Below are 18515 nucleotides of genomic sequence, written 5' to 3'. Positions count from 1 at the left end.
AGTTAGATAAACCCGATTATCCAGCCCTCCTGCCCCCACAGCGAACCTTATCATTAGGTTATCCACCACCCCATCACCACCATGGTTCTAAGGAGAGCGTTTAGCCCACGCCCAGGTGCCCTTTGCAGGGCTCCATTTGGCAGAGCCAAGACTGCGATGCGCCCCTCGAAGCAGGACGCGGGGAACCCCATCCAGTCCCCCGGAGACGCAGCCTCCCCGCGCCGCAGCTACCCGCCGGCTCGCGGCCTCCGCAATGCCAGGTTTCCTTCTTCTCTCCGCACACAGTAAGCTCGGAGACTGCCTGGATTAGTCAGCCCCTCCGTTTTGAGTATGACTTGACCCGAAGGTGATAGGGATGGTAGGGGAATCGCGGCCACGGCCAAGCCCACGGATCTTACAGAGCCAGCGGCCCAGGAGCACCGCCCGCTGCCGCAGCTCCCTCAGCCCTGGCCCCGGGGAGCCTGTGGCCGGGAAGAAGAGAGATGTACCCGGCCGGCTCCACGGCCACCGAGCGCCTCGGAAAGAAAGAAGGGAGGGACCCCATCCTCGGGGACGCCTTCCTTCAGGCTCGCCTCGCTCCGAGCCGCGCTGCAGCCATTTTCCAGAGCCTAGATTGGCAGCTCGTAGCTGTCTCGGTCCTGTTCCCACCCAGACCCAACCTGAAGGACGAGTTTAATATTTACCTACTGGCCCCGGAGCTCCGGGAAGCAGCAGGAGGGCGCGCCGCGACAGCGCGAAGAACCAGCACGCCCACCCCGCGCCACGGTGCGGTGCCGCTAATGAATGAGTGCGGCGGGCGAGCCGAGGAGTCCCCTCACCTGAGCAGCCGCTGCATGCTGGAAAGGCCGCTCTGCGCTCCCGGTACAATGGGATCCGGTTAAACAGTTCCCTTCACAGCCGCTCGTAGGTTACCAACTCGCAGGTGACATCACCCTCGTCTCCTCTGATAGGACACAAGGTGGCACCCACTGCGCATGGACGTTTTGACTCGCCTTTAGGATTCTGGATGTTGTAGTCCGAATCCTACAGACAGAGCCGAAACAGTCTCTCCATCCTCACGCTCAGGAACTACATTTACCGAAGTGCCTCTCTGTCCCTCTGTGCCAGCCTCCTCCCCGCCCCCCAGACCCGCCCCCTCCCCGCCCTCCAGTTTAGCAGAACCACTGGTGGTCAGTCAGAAGCCCAGGGGCATACTGTTTAGGGAAGAGGGCGAGGCACCCAGCGGCCGTGCCCTTTGACTTGACCTCTGATCCTGCCAGCGGGTAAGCTGCAGGACCAAGGGGCGTCCTGAACTCGCGCACACCCGCCAGGCACTTCTGTTCAGTTGGGCTCTCCTGCCCCCATCTGGGAAGGGTCCATAAAAGCCTTTCTCTTCCTTCCCTGCTCAAAACCACTAATTCATAGGACTCCAGGGGTTCTGGGTTGAATACTGAATCAGTATTTCCCCACATCCCCAAGGATCAAACAACGCCAGCCGCGAAAAAAAAAGAAATCTCCTTGCATCCCACTTTGGGTTAGTTCACCTTTCTCCTCTCTTTCCTTTTTTCCCTTTTAAACCAAGATCGAGTCGAGTGGTCAAGAAGAAAGCTGGGGACAGCGTAGTTGGCTAACCTGAGAAAAACCGGCGGCTGTCACTAATGAAAATGCTGTGTAATAGAAGACAGAGACAGTCACCACAATCCTGCGTCTGAAAGCCTGCTGCTGTGAAGATAAAACTATCGAACAGCCATGCTTTTGTTCATCCCTTTAGGGACTTCCCGCTCTGGTGGCTCTCAGCTCCTCTGACGATAACATGCATGTCTCAAAGTTTTAGTTAATTACTCATATATAAAATTTTAAAACCCACAACACTCCCTCCACCCTTGTTCCCCGCACATTTCCTTTCAAAAATATAAAAATTTTAAGACCTTTAAGCAAACAGTACCCTTCAAGGATTGCCCCCGATCTTCAGACACTTTTATGTGTATTCAAGTGTTAGCAAAGGGTGTGAAGTGAAACTCTGACCCTTCTGGAAGAATTTGGTTTTAATACATAAAAGTTTTCGGTTTCATGATCTCATTCAATAACACCAAAGGTGAGAAACTTAGAGGGAACAAATGTCCAAAAGTGTGTGTGAGTGTGTGTGTGTGTGTGTGTGTGTGTGTGTGTTTAACCGGGGGGGGGGGGGGGGTAACCCTGTATTCATTCCACTCACAGTGGCACTGCTGTGATCAGCTCACATGCCCTCTTCCACCAGCAAAATTAAGATTTTGCTTCTCAGGAAGTGAAGACTGACAAAATTTCCAACAACTCTTCACCTAATTGCTGGTGGAATATCACATCGCTATTTATCTTCCCTTTTCTGCTTCAAACACTAAGGCTCAAGTGAAATACGTTCTTGGAACTAGAGCAGCATCTCAGAGGAAAGGGAAAATGATGGGGTTTTTTGTTTGTTTGTTTGATTTTGGGTTTTTTTGTTTGGGGTTTTTTTGGTGAAAGAGGAGGTTGCTGCTGGATTCTGATCATCTTTTGGCAAGCCTATTCTGTACAGAGCAAAACCGTTTGTCTCCACAGAAGCAGGATATAACTCTGTTGCTCTTCTGATCTATTCTATTTCAAATATCTGAAGTGGAACCTAGACAACACAAATGTCCCTTTGGCCATCAGAACAAGGGTACAAGCGGTGATGCTCTAACTAATTGGTAGGCCTAATGTATTGTTCAATTGGCTGTGGGAAAATATTCAGAAAGAAACCCAACCTCACATGATTCTAAAGGTTTCCCCCAATCTTATAACTGTGGAAAGCTTTTAGGTGGAAACATAATCAGTGAGCTTGGATTTTACTGAGTCAATAAACTGAACTCGGAGCCTCTCTATCAGGCAAGGTTTGTCCTTAGAGATGAAAGCATGCTGTTAAGGCACTCAGAGAAATAATTTTACAGAAGAAATGCCCTCTCTGCAAGCTCTCTTAGTTCTCTGCAATAAAGAAAAGGAATAAACTCTTGCTCAAAGAAAAAAAACCAATCCTTTCTCTAAAACAGTATTACAGGGTGTGTCACATACCTCCACATATAAAGGACAGCATGCAAAATAGACTACAGACGGAATTTGTGTGTGTGTGTGTGTGTGTGTGTGTGTGTGTGTGAGAAAGAGAGAGAGAGAGAGGGAGAGAGAGAGAGAGAGAGAGGGAGAGAGAGAGCTATCAGCCAACTTTAAATGTAGATAATAGATAATAGAAGACTTGGTTTTCTGTTAAGTAGTGATGAATTTAAACTGATCCCTGCACACTATTGCACCTGTAACCAAGGGAAACAAGATGGCTCTTTGGCATCAGAAATGCTATCTGTAGACCTGTAGACCTGAAATCAGTAGAAGCGTAAACACTTCCACAATGGCACAAAGGAACTCCTATTCACACACACACACACACACACACACACCACACATACACCACACACACACCCCACACACCAATTTTCACACACTCATTGTATATGTCTGTATTCAATTCTTTTTACACAGCCCAGTCTCCGAAACCATGAAAAGCATTCATTCTCTCTAGCTAGATTTATATCCCAAGCCAGAAAGGTTTCTATATTTTTTTTCCTTTTATTTTTAAACAACTGATCCTGTCCTGGAATTACCTTACAAAAGACTCCACTCACCCAGCAATCATGGACTATAAATTAGAAGCACCTGGATCCATTGAGCATAGACTATCTCTACAGAGAGGGTGGGAGACAAAGGCATTGTGGAGTGCGTTGCTGATATTTCAAAATAGCACCACCTGTCTCTGGTTACACGTTTTACTTCAGGGAGGAAATAAGACACCAAGAGAGGAGAATGAACATTTATCACCTTACAGGTGTTGTCCCAGAACAGCTTGGTACTTCACGGCAGTTAAGGCTGTATGTTGAGCCTGGCTTAGGATTGAGCTGGTCCTGTGGTTAGACCTGCACCTTTGCTTACACGTGTTATATATTCTGCCTGAACCTCATTTTCCTTACTTGTAAGAACATGTCATGCTTTTGTGTATTAGATGAGGCAAGTAGAAAAGCTTTTTTTTTTAATGAGGCAGAGTTGAGGCATAATAAAGATGTTTTAAAGTTCACTTAAGCATGAGGGTTAAGAGCAAGGCAGGCTCTCAGAAGAAAGTGGAACACCCCTGAAAGCATGGCTGTGGGCTTTGTAAAGAGCAGCAGAAAGTAAGGTTTTCCCAAATGTGCATTCAAGAACCTCAATAGAGAGTGGCCATCGGCTATTGTTTGTTCTCCACAAACTGATAACCATGGCCTTTTGCTGAAGACAGCACTTACATATCTCACTGAACACAGGGAGGTTGAGCTGGCGTCTAACTAGAGCCTTCACACCTGCTGACGACTGTTCACAGTTCTGGGAGGTACTCAAGGCAAACACCAACACAACTACAAAAACCTTCCACGCACAGTGATGACCTGCCTGTATGATATGCTGGTGCGATGGTGGCATAAACGTTGTCGGAGTAACAAACAACAGTCTTATTGGATTGAAGGCAGCTACAGTTGAAGGCAACTAGAACAGAGACCCATAACTGGACAATATGTGGGAGACCTTGGAACTCCCAGTCCTAAATTGGATGTCCTCAATAAACCCCACCCCTCAGGGCTCAGGAAACTAGGGGAAAGAGGAGGCAGAAAGATTGTATGAGCCAGAGGGGATGGAGGACACCAAGGAAACAGTCAGTGTCTTCCAGGTCAAAGAGGACTGAAGAACTTAGGAAACTCAGAGACTATGGTAGCACACACAGACACGTCACAGGTCCAAACCAAATCAAGTTCCAGTGCTGAGATAAAGAAGTAGACATGAGCTCCCATCTCTAACCAAGAAGCTATCTCTAGTTGAAAATGGCTTTCATGGAAAATTGGTTTTCTCCAACAGAGTCCCACTGGGTATATACATTTAAGGGCAGAACTTCTGTCCAGCAGTAGATGGAAATGCAAAATAAATTCAATGGTAATGTTGTAGACTTTTTATCTCATAATGCTTTGTTTGGGTGTTTTTTACCTTTCTGATCTTCTACATATATATTATGTTTTCTGATTTTGTGTTTTTATGGTGTGTGTGTGTGTGTGTCTGTCTGTCTGCAGGTCTATGTGCCTCTCATGTTTTTTCTGTTATTTTTTGTTTTGTTTGCCCATTTGTTTATTCTAAAGAGAGAATTCGTGGAGTTGGAAGGGCAGAGAGGCATGGGAGGAGATGAGGGAGGGGAAACCATGACCAGAATATATTGTATGAAAAAAAATATTTTCAATAAAAGAAGAGAGAGGTACTAGAAATACACTTCTGAAGCTGAGAACTATAAAGAGGCTGATCATCTGCAATTTTCCATGCTGGGCCTAATTTTGAAATAGTTACTGTCATCTCATTTTAGACAATTCTTCTTCATGACAGTACATGGTTAGAAACTGCAGTACTTACATTTGTGCTAATCCACCAGTAGACCATGGAACTTAGAAAGAATAGAGAGGGAGACCTCCAACATGGAATGGTGCTGTTCCTTGGCCCATTCTTAGATGTAAAACTTCTTTTCCACAGAGTCTAGCTGTCCCGTCTTCCCAGGAGCCTCTGCCAAGCTTCCCAGCAAGGAGAGGCACTTCTGAGACTGGAGGCCGGAGTTAGAGAGAAGAATGGAGAACCTTACTCCTCCTCCTCCTCTCCAGAGAAGCCCTGGGTGGTGTTTCTGTCAGGAGTGGTGGATTTCCCTCCGCAGAGTTCTGCTACTTCCAGGTCGTGCTGCCCTGTGTTAACAATCCCTTCTCCCTCGGTTCCTCCAACCTAGGAATGAAGACGACCCCCTGCTGCTGCTAACTTCTTGAATCCACTTGAGTTTTCTAAGATATTTGATCACCAGCATGGTCAGGTCTCTGTTCTATATTTGTTCTATTCTTTAAAAGTACAACAGTTTGAGAGTTTGAATGAAACGGTAACTGATATGCTCATTGTCTTCGTTAAAGTTCCTTCAGAGACAGACAACAGGAACTTTCTATGGGCAGTTTATGCAAACAAAAGAACTTAGTAATGTTCTGAAGGAACGGGCACAGACTAGCCCTAGGGCAGTGTGATGGGGGTTTTCAGAGGGCTCTAGTAGCCTGGTCTCTGTGCTGTGTCGTTTTGTTTTTTCCTGTCAAATTCCTGAGTGGAGCTGATTGCCCAGTCTCAGGGCAGCTATCCCTAGCTTACTACCCAAAGTCATGGTCTAGGTGGCTCCCTAGAACAAGAACATTGTCTTCATTTCAGAACTCATGAGGTACACAAGTGCCCACCTCTAGCAAGGACAGTCTGCATCCCGCAAGTCACCCAGTTGTTCCTGACACGCATGGTGGGAAGGAGATGCTGTGGCTCAGAGTGATAACTCATGACCTATCTCTATGTGTCTGGGAGCCTTCCTGGATGGCCCCCAGCACTGTGAACCTCACTGTGACTTCCTGTGACGTTACATAAAGCTGGTAAATCTGCCAGGGTCTTTATGGTAAAATGTGGTTCTTCCCAAGGAAGAGGGACTTTGTAATATTCTGGGCCAACAATTCAGTTTAGCCTCTGCAAAGGTACTTGGGAAAGCTTCATTTCACTCAGAAATGCTGAAGGATAGATCAAGGGAAATGAAATTGTGTGCAAAGGCAAGACCAGTTATAGTAATACCATCAGGCACACACAGTAAGAGGGAAGAGAAAATAGCTTTAGCCACCCAGAACTCTGCAGAACAGTCTCTGATCAGTCCCAGAACATTTGGGAAGACACTCCTCTCAAGCCACATCCCCAGTCCATCCCCAGACGCACTCTACCTCCTCAGCCCCCTCCTCCTGTGTCACATATCTCAGCTCTTCCCTGTCAGCTGCTCCATCTCTGGTTGACTCTTCTAGGAGACTTGCCTGTTTAATTAAGCCTTCTGCCGGTGACTCTCTATGGCTGCTTTAAATTAATTAAAATTGACAAAAGGGCCTAGAGAACTGGTTGAGCACCCACTGGCTGCTTTTCCAGAGGAGGAAGGCTTCAATTCCCAGCACCCAGGTAGCCAACCATGACCCTCTGTAACTCCAGTCTCAGGGATCTGATGCTCTCTTCTGGCCACATGCAGGTGTGAGGTGCACAGACATAAATTCAAGCAACACACACACATGTAGAAAATAAAATGTTAAAACTGTCATCCCTCAGTGACAATAGCCATGCTTTTTAAGTTTCTAACAACCACTTGATGTCGATGGCTACTCTACTGAACCTCACATGCATTCTCATTTTTTTTTTAAATGCACAGTGTATCACTAAAAAGACATATAACTCCAAAGGGAAATGGCCAATGTTTTTGTGCAGGTGACACACACACACACACACACACACACACACACACACGGCAGCTATAAGTATTCAAAGGTGCTCAAGGTTATTATGAAACATAAAGACCAAATAGGAAGCTGCTAAAAACCATCATGTATAGAAATATACAGGGCAAACTGACGTCATAAAGGAGCAAACTTTGTTGTACCCCAGTGCAGCTTGAAAATAATGGGCTGCCTTAAAACCCTGCTACCTGGAAATGAAAGTTGAAAATGAACAAGTGATATTCATATGAATGGACTTCCATGTTGAATGAAGGGCGTGTATCACATGAGATGGTATGTACATAACACAATACAAAGAAGTAAACATAACTTCACAAATGAGCTCTGTCAGTCGCTGAGGATTGACGTGGGTGGTGCTCTGCACTTTCTGGACCAGATACTGTTGGTTTTGAGTCCTTACTCTTTTGTATTGTCCCTGTCATGTAGTTCTAAGTTTCTGCAGAAGATGATCTCTGGTCTTGTTCCTGGAAATAACAATGATATTTCAATAAATGTTTGAAATAAAGATTGCCCATGCACACAGTATTTTATATATTGTGAGACCCATTTTATTGGGGTTTCCTAATTGTGACAGTTATCAATGTTCTCTGTAGAGAAATTAGAAAATATTGCTGCTTAAGTTTAGATTACCCACAAGCCTACCAATCAAGGAGATATATGTCTCCCCATTCCTTTTATTGAATTTAACATAATTAGCCCTTGATCTTCAGGGCATTCATTATCAATTTTATTCTGCATCATGCATCAACTTTTTGTCTTTTTTTTTTTTAAGGTAGGGTGCCATGTAGCCCAGGTGGCCTTGCACTCATATGTCACCAAAGATGACCTTGAACTCTTGATCCTTCTGCTTCCACCTCCTAAATGCAGGGGTCACAGACATGTGCCACCACACCAAGCTATGACTATATCCTCTGAAGTAGAAATACAGAGTAACAGCAAAATATTTCCATTTAAATATCCACTGCCCACATATGCAGATACTTGCTGTATTGTCTCTATGAGAGAATTGAATCATGTCCCAGAAGCAGCATACACTGAGACAAATTATAATGTAAACGAGGGGTTGAGAGGATAGGAAGGATGGATGTCCAGGAGAGGGAAACTCCTTGTGTTTCCTGTAGGCCCTGCTGGGTGCATTAGTCTGCTGTGGCTGGGACACAAAGCACCATGGAATGTCATTGTCACACACAGTCAACTCCTGTCTACAAATCGGTCCTCCTGAGGGCTGAGGGAAGGCTAAGATTTGCCTTTTCCACTTGCTTTAGTGGTGACCATAACCTCTGTTTGACTCACCTTGTCTTCTCTGTCTGTCTGCCTGCCTGCCTGCCTGTCTGTCTGTCTGTCTCCACAGCCAGGTTCACTCCTTTTATGACTCTAGTTAGTTGTATTTGTTTACTTGAGCCTGGCTACCTTTATTTTTCAAGATAAGGTCATTCTTCCTGCGATCTGGGGCAGGATTTAACCTGCCACGCTCCATGAACAGACATCACAATGGTATGATCAACCACACAGGCCTTAGAAGCGTAGAGTCTTATCAGGAAGTAAGATGCAACCTAAAAGCAGAAAACAGCCACCTAAAACCTCTCCTAAATAACACAGGCAGAAGATGCAGAGTGCCTCCCAGGTGGTTTGCAATCTGGAAGCTCACTGTGAAGGGTTTAAAGGTGGAGGTCACCCCTTCAGGTGACACCCCAGGTCAGGAGTCCTTAGATGAAGTTCAGCTGAGCTTCCCATGGTGAAAAGTCCCTGGCTGTACATTTTAAACAAACCATTCCAAGTTAGCTTTCAAAACATCCCCTGCCAAGGGGGTCATACCGTTTTCATTTTCTCTTCTCTTTAAGCATCTAGTCTCAGCGTGGGCTCTTTAACCCTAACATGGGCAGTGTGTGTGAGGCAGAGCTTGGCACACAAGCTAAAGATGGGCTGAGCTTTGAGAGAGAGAAGGAGTTCTGTTGACTCTTGTTTTGGTTGTTGTAATTCTCTTTGCTGGGAATTATCCTGGAAGATATTTTAGGCTTTGTGCAGAAATATTACAGTGGGTAGGATTTGTGTGAGAGCCATGTTTCACAGGGAGTTACACTAGCATTTAGGCTCTGGATTTGAAGATTAGGAGCGACTTCAGTCCTGTCCTACATGAGAACTCGATGATGGGGGATTTCTCATGGAAAAGCCACAACTTTAATACAATAAGTCACATCGTATTATCATCGTGAGAGTGTTTTCTCTTCACCAAACTGTGATTGTAACCTTTTCCCCTGGGATTGTCTATGTCCTCTCCCTGTGTCTCAAGCTCCTAAAATAATATTTTGGGGTTGTCAGGAGACTAGCCATCCAGAGAAAGAGGAAGAAGTGGTATCGGAATGGTTTATTCTGGCTCTGCCTGCCTACCCGTGACAGGTTCTCTTCTCTGGGATTTATGTTATTGTTTCACAAAATTACACTCATTTCAATCCAAACACGGTTAAATCAAGCAAAATACAGCTTCATTACCTTCACTCACGTGGAACAGTGATTTGGAATTACAGGGTCACCTCCCTCTTGACTTCTGTGTGAACATTCGCTACATCTAGCTGTGCTGCCTTTGCCAATAAGCCACCAGCACTTGAGCATCTGGTAGCTTTGAGTAAAGTCAACACTAGGATGGGAATTTCCCAAGAAAACCCAGATGGTTCAGAGATGAGCACAGGGTTTTAAGGAAAGTTGGATTGTGTCCTGGATTTGCTAGTGACTGGTTTTCTACAACTATCATTGCAGGAAGCCTTTTCCCAGAACAGAACACAACTTGTTGTGCCAGTAAGAGAGCCTCCTGCTCAGGGCACCTCAGTGTAACTAGACTGCTGGTTTATCAGGGCACTGGTCTTTGAGAGCTGTTGTCAGATTTCAGGAGATTTGTAAACCGGTTTCTAAGGAAAATCAAAATTTAAAAACATCAAGCAAATAGTTAAGTGGTAACTATCCGCAACCCCAGCACCCAGGAAGCAGAGGCAAGAAGGTTCAAAGTTGAAGCCAGCTTGTGCTACATAGTAAGACCACGTCTTAAACAGAAACCATGGAAGGGAAGTGAAATCTCTTTGGTAGAGTGTATGTGTGAGCCCTGGATTAAATTTCCAGCTTCACAGAGATGATGATGATGATGATGGTGGTGGTGCAGTTAGTAAAGGGTCTTGTGTTTTAGTTTGCATTGTGTTTACACACTGATAAACAGTGACCAAAAACAACTTGGGAAGGAAAGGGTTTATTTCCATTTGCAAGTTACAGTTCCTTGTTGACAAAAGTTAAGGAAGGAACCTGGGGCAGAACCATAAAGGAACATTCCTTACTGTTAGGCTTGCTGTCTGGCATCTGCTCAGCTAGCTCAGGACTTCTGCCCAGGTATGGCACTGCCCAAGTGGGCTGGGCACCAATCATCAGTCAAGATCCTTCCTTGTAGACATGGCCCTGGGCCAATCTGATCTGGGCAACCTCTTAACTAAGATTCCCTCTTTCCCATGTGACTCTTTCTTGTATCAAGCAGATAATAAAAACTAACCAATATATCTTGTAAGCACAAAGACCTAAGGTTAATCCTTAGGACTTAACATTTAAAACAAAATTATATGCTTATAGCTCAGCCCTACAGGTAGAACCAGGGTGATTCCTGGAACTTGCTAGCCAGGCAGTCTAGACTACTTGGTGAGTTCCAGACTTGAGAGAGACTGTGTCTCAATAATAATAATAATAATAATAATAATAATAATAATAACCAGGTAGAAAATTCCTGAGAAACAACACCAGACATTATCCACTGGCCTTCTTACACACATATACACTCATGTACACCCACCTATGCACACACACACAAACTTGCACATACAAACACACAATAATAATGATGGTGATAATAGTTACATGTATCAAAGACAAAAGTAATAAATACTCCAAAGTTGTCACTTGATCATTGCTGCTACACTGAATGTTGTCTATGTTTCTGTGGTCCCTTCTGGATCAAACACGATGCAGATAGTCTGCTGTGGTAGTCTCTTCTCAACTCTACATTCAGTGATGTCAGACTCTATCATGGTGGGGAAATCTTTAAATGCTACAAGCAAGGGATTCTCCTCAGAGTCAATGTTAAGCATTGATGGCCTCTCTACCCCCAAGCTTCTAACGAAGAGTGTGAGCTTCATCTAACTGCTATGCAGGGATCTGCATTCCTCTCTTGTGACTTCATCTTGCCATTGATGTGTAGGAATGGAGATCCCAAGAATGTGTCACTGTGTATGACACGTGGGGACAGAAGGAAGGGTGGCCTGAGAATATGTGCTGGGAAGAACCCAGTTCCTTGTGGGGTTTAAAAGATCATAATTTTCTCAAAGGAAAAACAAGAACTTGGTGATAAGTTAGCAGAGGCTGGCGATTTTAAACCAGGAAGAGAAGCAAATGAGCCTGGTGAGGCAGGGGTATCAGACTGAACACGGAGAGGATTCTGGGACAGCTATAATTCACTGAGCTGTGTGGCCACACGGAAACTTAGAAAAGGGCATCGCATGCTGTGCTTAGAAATGTTTTCACTAAGCATACAAATAGTGTCTAAGATCATGAAGCGTTTTATGAAATGAAATGTTTCCACATAAAGGACCGTTGTTTATTCTGGGACAGGCTAATTATCTTGAGTAATAAAACAACTTGACAAGAAGTTTCAGTCAATTAGAGGATGCAGTTCTATCATCTATCTACCTGTTGATCAACCTATCAACGTAGCTATCATCCATTTTAGCTCCTATCCTAAAATTGATTTTCTCCCCCCAAATCTATTTTGTGCCTAATCTTGCCTGTTTGTATTATTCCCCTACTTCTTTTTTATTTACAAAACAAAACAAACAAAAACCATCAGTGTTATGAATGATGGTAAAGTTCCAAGGCCCAACTGAAGAAGCAAATATTTTCCAGAACATTGTTAGCATTGGTTTGATGACCGTGGGACTCTGGTTGGCAGGTTGTCTTAGTTAGGGTCTTACTGCTGTGAATAGACACCATGACCAAGGCAACTCTTTTTTTTTTTAATTTACTTATTTATTAATTATATGTAAGTACACTGTAGCTGTCTTCAGACACTCCAGAAGAAGGCATCAGATCTCGTTACAGATGGTTGTGAGCCACCATGTGGTTGCTGGGATTTGAACGGAGGACCTTCAGAAGAGCAGTGGGTACTCTTACCTGCTGAGCCATCTCACCAGCCCCCCAAGGCAACTCTTATAAGGACAACATTTAATTGGGGCTGGCTTATAGGTTCAGAGGTTCAGTCCATTATCATCAAGACAGGGTGGGAGTGGGGAGGGAGCATGGCAGCATCCAGGCAGACATGGTAGAGGCAGAGCTGAGAGTTCTACATCTTCACCTGAAGGCTGCTAGTGAAAGACTGACTTCCAAGCAGCTAGGATGGGGGTCTTAAAGCCCACACCCACAGTGACACACCTACTCCAACAGGGCCACATCTTCTAATAGTGCCACTCCCTGGGCCAATCATATTCAGACCATGACACAGGGACCGATCTGTCCTTGAAGGAATGAAAGGGTAACAGGAGGACCTAGCCTAGGTTTGCCCTCATTGAAGACAGAGATGGTACCCCTGGGAAACCTCCAGTCAGGTGAAGTTTGCCTTCATCTCCCTTGCCTGTCTTTGGCTTATTTTCTCAGGATCTGGTAGTGTCAACGTGGCTGAAATCCAAGGAAATGGCTACTTGCTTGGTCCTTGTGGTTTTGCTCCACAGCCCTGTTCCTGTCATCCTTAGAGCCCTCTAGTCAGGAAGCTGTGTCCTCACTACAACCCCCTGCAGGTCTGTCCACATCCCACAACCACTCTATTCCAAGTTTTCAAGGTTGCTTGTTCCCTCTTCCCTCAAACGACAGCTCAGCCATGAGTCTTCCTAACACAGCTGATCTCAGGTATCACTGAACAAATTCATACGAATGTTTGAACGCCCAAGGCCTAGTCTTCCAGAACTCTTTGAGTTTTCAGGAATATTGTCTTTAGAGGATAATGTGGCAGGGAAACTTTAAACACCATGGATTTCTGTAGCTGTCAGGGCCGGTGACCTTCATATCTATGCCATCCCTGTGGTATTTCATCTACCCCATCTCTTTCCTCACTATTCCATGCAACGTCAGTGTTTACTACTGATTTTATTTGTTTGGTATTGTGTCTGTGTCCCTGTATGTGCACACAAACCTGTGTGCATGAGCATGTGTATGTGAGTGATGTAAGTGTGTGTGTGTGTGTGTGTGTGTGAGATGTAAGCACGGGGCGTGCATATAACGGCAGTCAGAGTATCAGTTTGTGAAGTTGGTTCTCTCCTTCCACCTTACTTCTTTGTAGAGATTGAACTAAGGTGCCCAGCTTGCTACTGCTCTGTATGCAGCTTTACCTGTTGAGTCTTGCTGTTTTCCCTTGTTGCTATGTGTTAAAAACTTAATTCCAACATGCATCAGTGTTTTGCCTACAAGTATGTATGTATACCACATGTGTGTCTGGTGCCTAAGGAGGTCACAATAAGGGTGTTGGGTCCCCTAGAACTAGAGTTAATGGTTGTAAACCTCTATATGTTTCCTGGGAATAGAAACCTAGTCTTCTTTAAGAACAAGGGTTCTTAAACACTGAGCCTCAATATGCATGTAATTTACATATCTGTTGTGTGTACATGTGTGTGTGTGTGTGTTTTCTAGATTAGATATTCTTCATGGGTTCTCTGCAACAAGTACTCTTAAGGACTACTGAGCCATCTGTTCAGACCTAAGCTGCTGCTGCTGCTGCTGCTTCTGCTTCCTCTTCCTCCTCCTCCTCCCCTTCCTCTTCCTCCTCTTCCTCCTCCTCTTCTCTTTTCTTCTTCTTCTTCTTCTTCTTCTTCTTCTTCTTCTTCTTCTTCTTCTTCTTCTTCTTCTTCTTCCTCTTCTTCCTCTTCTTCCTCTTCTTCCTCTTCCTCCTCCTCCTCCTCCTCCTCCTCCTCTTCTTCTTCTTCTTCTTCTTCTTCTTCTTCTTCTTCTTCTTCTTCTTCTTCTTCTTCTTCTTCTTCCTCTTCTTCCTCTTCTTCCTCTTCTTCTCCTCCTTCTCCTCCTTCTTCTCCTTCTCCTCCTTCTCCTGCTCCTTCTTCTCCTGCTCCTTCTTCTCCTCCTCCTCCTTCTCCTCCTTCTCCTTTTCATCCTTCTCCTTGTCTTTGTCCTTCTCCTTCTTCCTCTTCTTCTTTCTTCTTCTTCTTCTTCATAAAAAAACAGGATCCCACTGTGTAGCCCAGGCTGGCCTAGAACTTGAGGATCTGCTCTGGTCTTGGCATCCCAAGTCCCAGGGTTATAGAAATGTGCCTGCCTCACACAGCTGTTAAAGTTCTAAATGCTTTTTTGTAATGAAATGTGGTGAGGTTTTCCTGAGCGTTGCAAATGAAATATTGTGATTTCCCAGAACATTATACCATGGTGTTCAGCTTTTTATTGTCTTTCTTTATAGAAATGAAATAAAGCCCACAAAGCACTTTGGGGGGGAGGAGTGAAGGGTGTCCCACAGAGGCATACTTTTAGAGACTTGCTTAATCCTTCAAAATGTGTTTGTGATTTTTTTTTAACAAATTCCTCCCTTTGACCTACAGATTTTCTATAACAGGCAAAAGCTGGATTTTAGCTAATCCTTGTTTTGATAATAGCTTACTGGTACAAGCAACCACAGAAGAAATATTTCAAAATTAAATATTATAATCTCATAAGCCTTTCAGGCTTACACTTTAAAATCTCCATATTCCCCACAAAGAGATCTTGTAGGAGCTGGAAAGCTTCCGGCCACAGAGGATGGCTTAAGACAAATTGGGTGTGTACATACAAAAGCTGGAGGTAGGTTACAGAAGTATGCATGCATGCTTGACCTACTGATCATTGAGTAAGAAGAATTCAATTTGTAGTCAAACATACAAAGAGTCATAACAGGTTCTAGCACTGCCTAGTTCAGAACATGTCTTACTGGGCTCGACAATCCATATTCAAGAGCTGGGGACATAGCTCAATTGGCAGAGTGCTTGTCTAGTGTGGTAGTTTGAATAGGTTTGGCCCCATAGATTTATGTGTTTGAATGCTTGGCCCATAGGAGTGGCACTATTAGGAGGTGTGGCCTTATTGGAGAAGGTGTAGCCTTGTTGAAGGAAGTATGTCATTGCAGAGGTAGGTTTTAGGTTCTCCTATGCTCAAGCTCTGCCCAGTGTGGCAGGAATCCAGTCTCTTCCAGGCTGCCTTCTGATCAAGATGTAGAACTCTTACCTCCTCTAGCACCAAGCCTGCCTGCCCAAAGTCATGCTTCCTGCCATGATGACAATGATCTGAACCTCCGAAGCTGTAAGCCAGCTCCAGCTCTGTTTTCCTTTATAAAAGTTGCTTTGGTCATGGTATCTCTCCACAGTAATTGAAACCTTAATTAAGACATTTAGCATGCGTGAAGGCTGAGTCCCATCCCCAGTACTGCATAACACAGGTCTGGTGATGCAAGTCTGTCATCCCAGCACTCAAGAGGAAGAGGCAGGAGATCCACAAGCTTTAAGTCATCCCTAGCTGCCTAGCAAGCTTGAGGCTATGTTTGAGCTCCATAAGACCTAATCTAAAGAAAACAAAATTTACATTCACATCTAAAATTCTTCCAAGATTTCTCTTCATAGACCAAGGTCTTCCTGTGATGAATATTGAATATTCTATATATTCTATTTATGATTCTACTTTCATTGTTCCTCTTTCTTTAAGGAAATACACTCACTTCAAGTTTTCGGCAAAATGGAGTGTTTTTGATACTGAGTTTCCTTTAGCTGTATTGGCCAGCGATGGTCAGAACTCTATTGTCTTCCCTGGGTCCCCCTTCATTCTTTTGTAATGTGGTTGTCAATTAGTGAGCATAGTCTGTCTACAGATGTGACAATAATGAGAGCACACAAACACTGATGAGAAGCCACCAGATGTGGCCAGCAGAAGGCAGCTGGCATTGATGATAAATACTATGGATCATTTTTGAAGGAAATTAGACCTTCATGCTCCATAGTGGAGCAAACGGCCATGCAAATCAGAGAATCAAACATACTCCTGACCTTGAGTGACTGAGAGGCTATAAAGATCAAAATAAGAGAAGATCTCTCATCACACCACAGGGAATGTCAACAGAGAAATCTCTTAGCCACTTCAGTGAAGGTTAGAGAGAGAAGTATTTTGAAAATGGAAACTGTCCTGTTTAAAATAGATGGAAAGACAATGGCTTGTTGCTTGATGGCACCTGCTTACACTTCACTCGTTAGATCGTGACTGTCAGATAGAAGTGTAAGATAAGCCCATGCCTGCCTGCTTCAAGTCTTCTGAGTAGCCACATCTAAACCCGTACAAAGGCAGTGAATGGGAAAATGGTTGGACAGCAGACACTAGGCTGAGGTTAGGAGCAAGGAGCTCTGGTACACCACAGCAGAGTGCTGACAGACAGTTATGTGCTGTGAGTCACAAAAGGCCAGAGGAAAGGATGTTCACCGTAAAGAAATTATGTAGAGGCTGGAGAGATGGCTCAGAGGGCAAAGAACTTGTCAAACAAGACTGACAACCTGGGTTTAATCTCCAGAACCCACGGAGAGGTGGAAGGAGAGAACCAAGTCTACAAAAATTGTCCTCTAATGTACCCACTCCATACACACATCATGAACACAGTAAAGATTAAAATAAGGAACGTTTTTAAAAGGCAAGTGGTAATATGTATTCGAGGAGATACCACACAGCCTATACATACAGGGAACATTATGGGGTAGCCCATTAACGTGTAAAATGTTTATGTGCTTATAAATTAAAAGGGTTTTTTTGTTTTTTGTTTGTTTGTTTGTTTGTTTTTAGCTGAGGTTGGGGCTAGAGAGATGGCACAGCAGTTAAGAGTACCGGCTACTCTTGTGGAGGTTTTAAGTTCAGTTCTCAGGACCCATGTACCAGCTCAGACTGTCTGTAACTCCAGGTCCAGGGGATCCAACATCGTCTTCTAGGCATCACTGGTATTGGGTAGATTCATACTCTTATAGAGACACAGGAAAAGCACTCATGGCCATAAAATAGAAAGAAATAATAGCCTAAAAGCTAATATTGCAACTTATTTCTCTAGCCTCAGCAAATATCTAGAAAACAGGTCTGTGCTATTATTAAATTGATTTTGTCTTAAAATAGATATAATTAAAGTAAGCTAATAATTTAATTTGAAAAAGTACATACAGGAGAAATAAACTTTAATAAATCTTGATTAACCATACACACGATATTATTTTAAAATACAATTTAAAAATTAGTCACTAGATAGTTTGTAAAGTCTTCAAAATCAGTATATATTTTACACATACCCCATGTCTCAGTCCAGACTAACCTTACTTAAGGGATCAATAAACTCTGTGGGCCAGTATTCCCATGGGAAACACGGCTAACCTAGAACTGTCAACCCAGAGGGGACTCTGTGTCCTACAACTCAAACTTAATGGAGATTTGTGGTATTTCACTTCCTTGCTCCATTTCCACCTGCCACGGTACAGACAGGAAGGGAACAGTTTCTTTACATTTAGAAAGGTTTGGGATTTCCAAGGATGATCAGGGAACCCTTGTATCATCCGAGGAATTTAGGGACCTGAGAGAAGTCCTTTGTCAAAAGCAGGCTTTCTTTGTGATGGATCTGAAGCATTCTTTGCATTCTGGGAGTTTGATTTATGCTCTGGCAAACAGCTCACTGTCCTTTCGGAGGCCTGGGCCTGGCTGTTTGCGCTGTGTCCTCTGTAGTTTGAATTGAAAGGAATTCATCCTTCAGCCCATGCCACCTTTCTTATCTGGGACTACCTGAAATAATGCCCCTTGGAAGCATTTCCTTCTGCCTCTGGTCTCCTTTAAAGGGCCCCGGCTCTTCCTTGAGAGTGGAAGTGAGAACAATGGATTCCATCCCTCTGGTGTTTGGACTTTTTCAAAGCCGACTCACAGGCACCACACTCTGCAGTCGGCCAGGATTGGCACTTTCATGAGGAACTGACTGAAAATCTGAAAAATCTCAGCGATCTGACCAGTCTCTGGCAAAGGTTTTCACATTTCAGTATGCAAAGGGATCTATGAGGGTGCCCAGAGCGGGGACCAGGCCTACTCGGGAGCTCCAGTTTTCAAAAT

The 18515-nt window shown here is 44.2% G+C and overlaps 1 protein-coding gene across 3 annotated transcripts in view; it reads right to left on the bottom strand.

Annotated features, from left to right (window-relative positions):
* Positions 1 to 931, bottom strand: part of Daam1 (dishevelled associated activator of morphogenesis 1) — a 158087-nt gene extending 157156 nt beyond the window's left edge. For 2 of the 3 annotated variants that reach the window (XM_029484529.2, XM_085830438.1), the window contains exon 1: positions 684 to 931. The gene's annotated coding sequence lies outside the window, so the exon portion shown is untranslated. The remainder of the gene's footprint in view (positions 1 to 683) is intronic. The other variant, XM_029484530.2, reaches the window with a different exon arrangement.
* Positions 932 to 18515: the final 17584 nt, after the last annotated feature.

The sequence above is a fragment of the Mus caroli genome, unplaced genomic scaffold (assembly GCF_978045245.1).
Source record: "Mus caroli unplaced genomic scaffold, Mus_caroli_1 scaffold_14, whole genome shotgun sequence".
NCBI classification, from domain to species: domain Eukaryota; kingdom Metazoa; phylum Chordata; class Mammalia; order Rodentia; family Muridae; genus Mus; species Mus caroli.
This window is presented reverse-complemented; position numbering and strand designations above follow the sequence as displayed.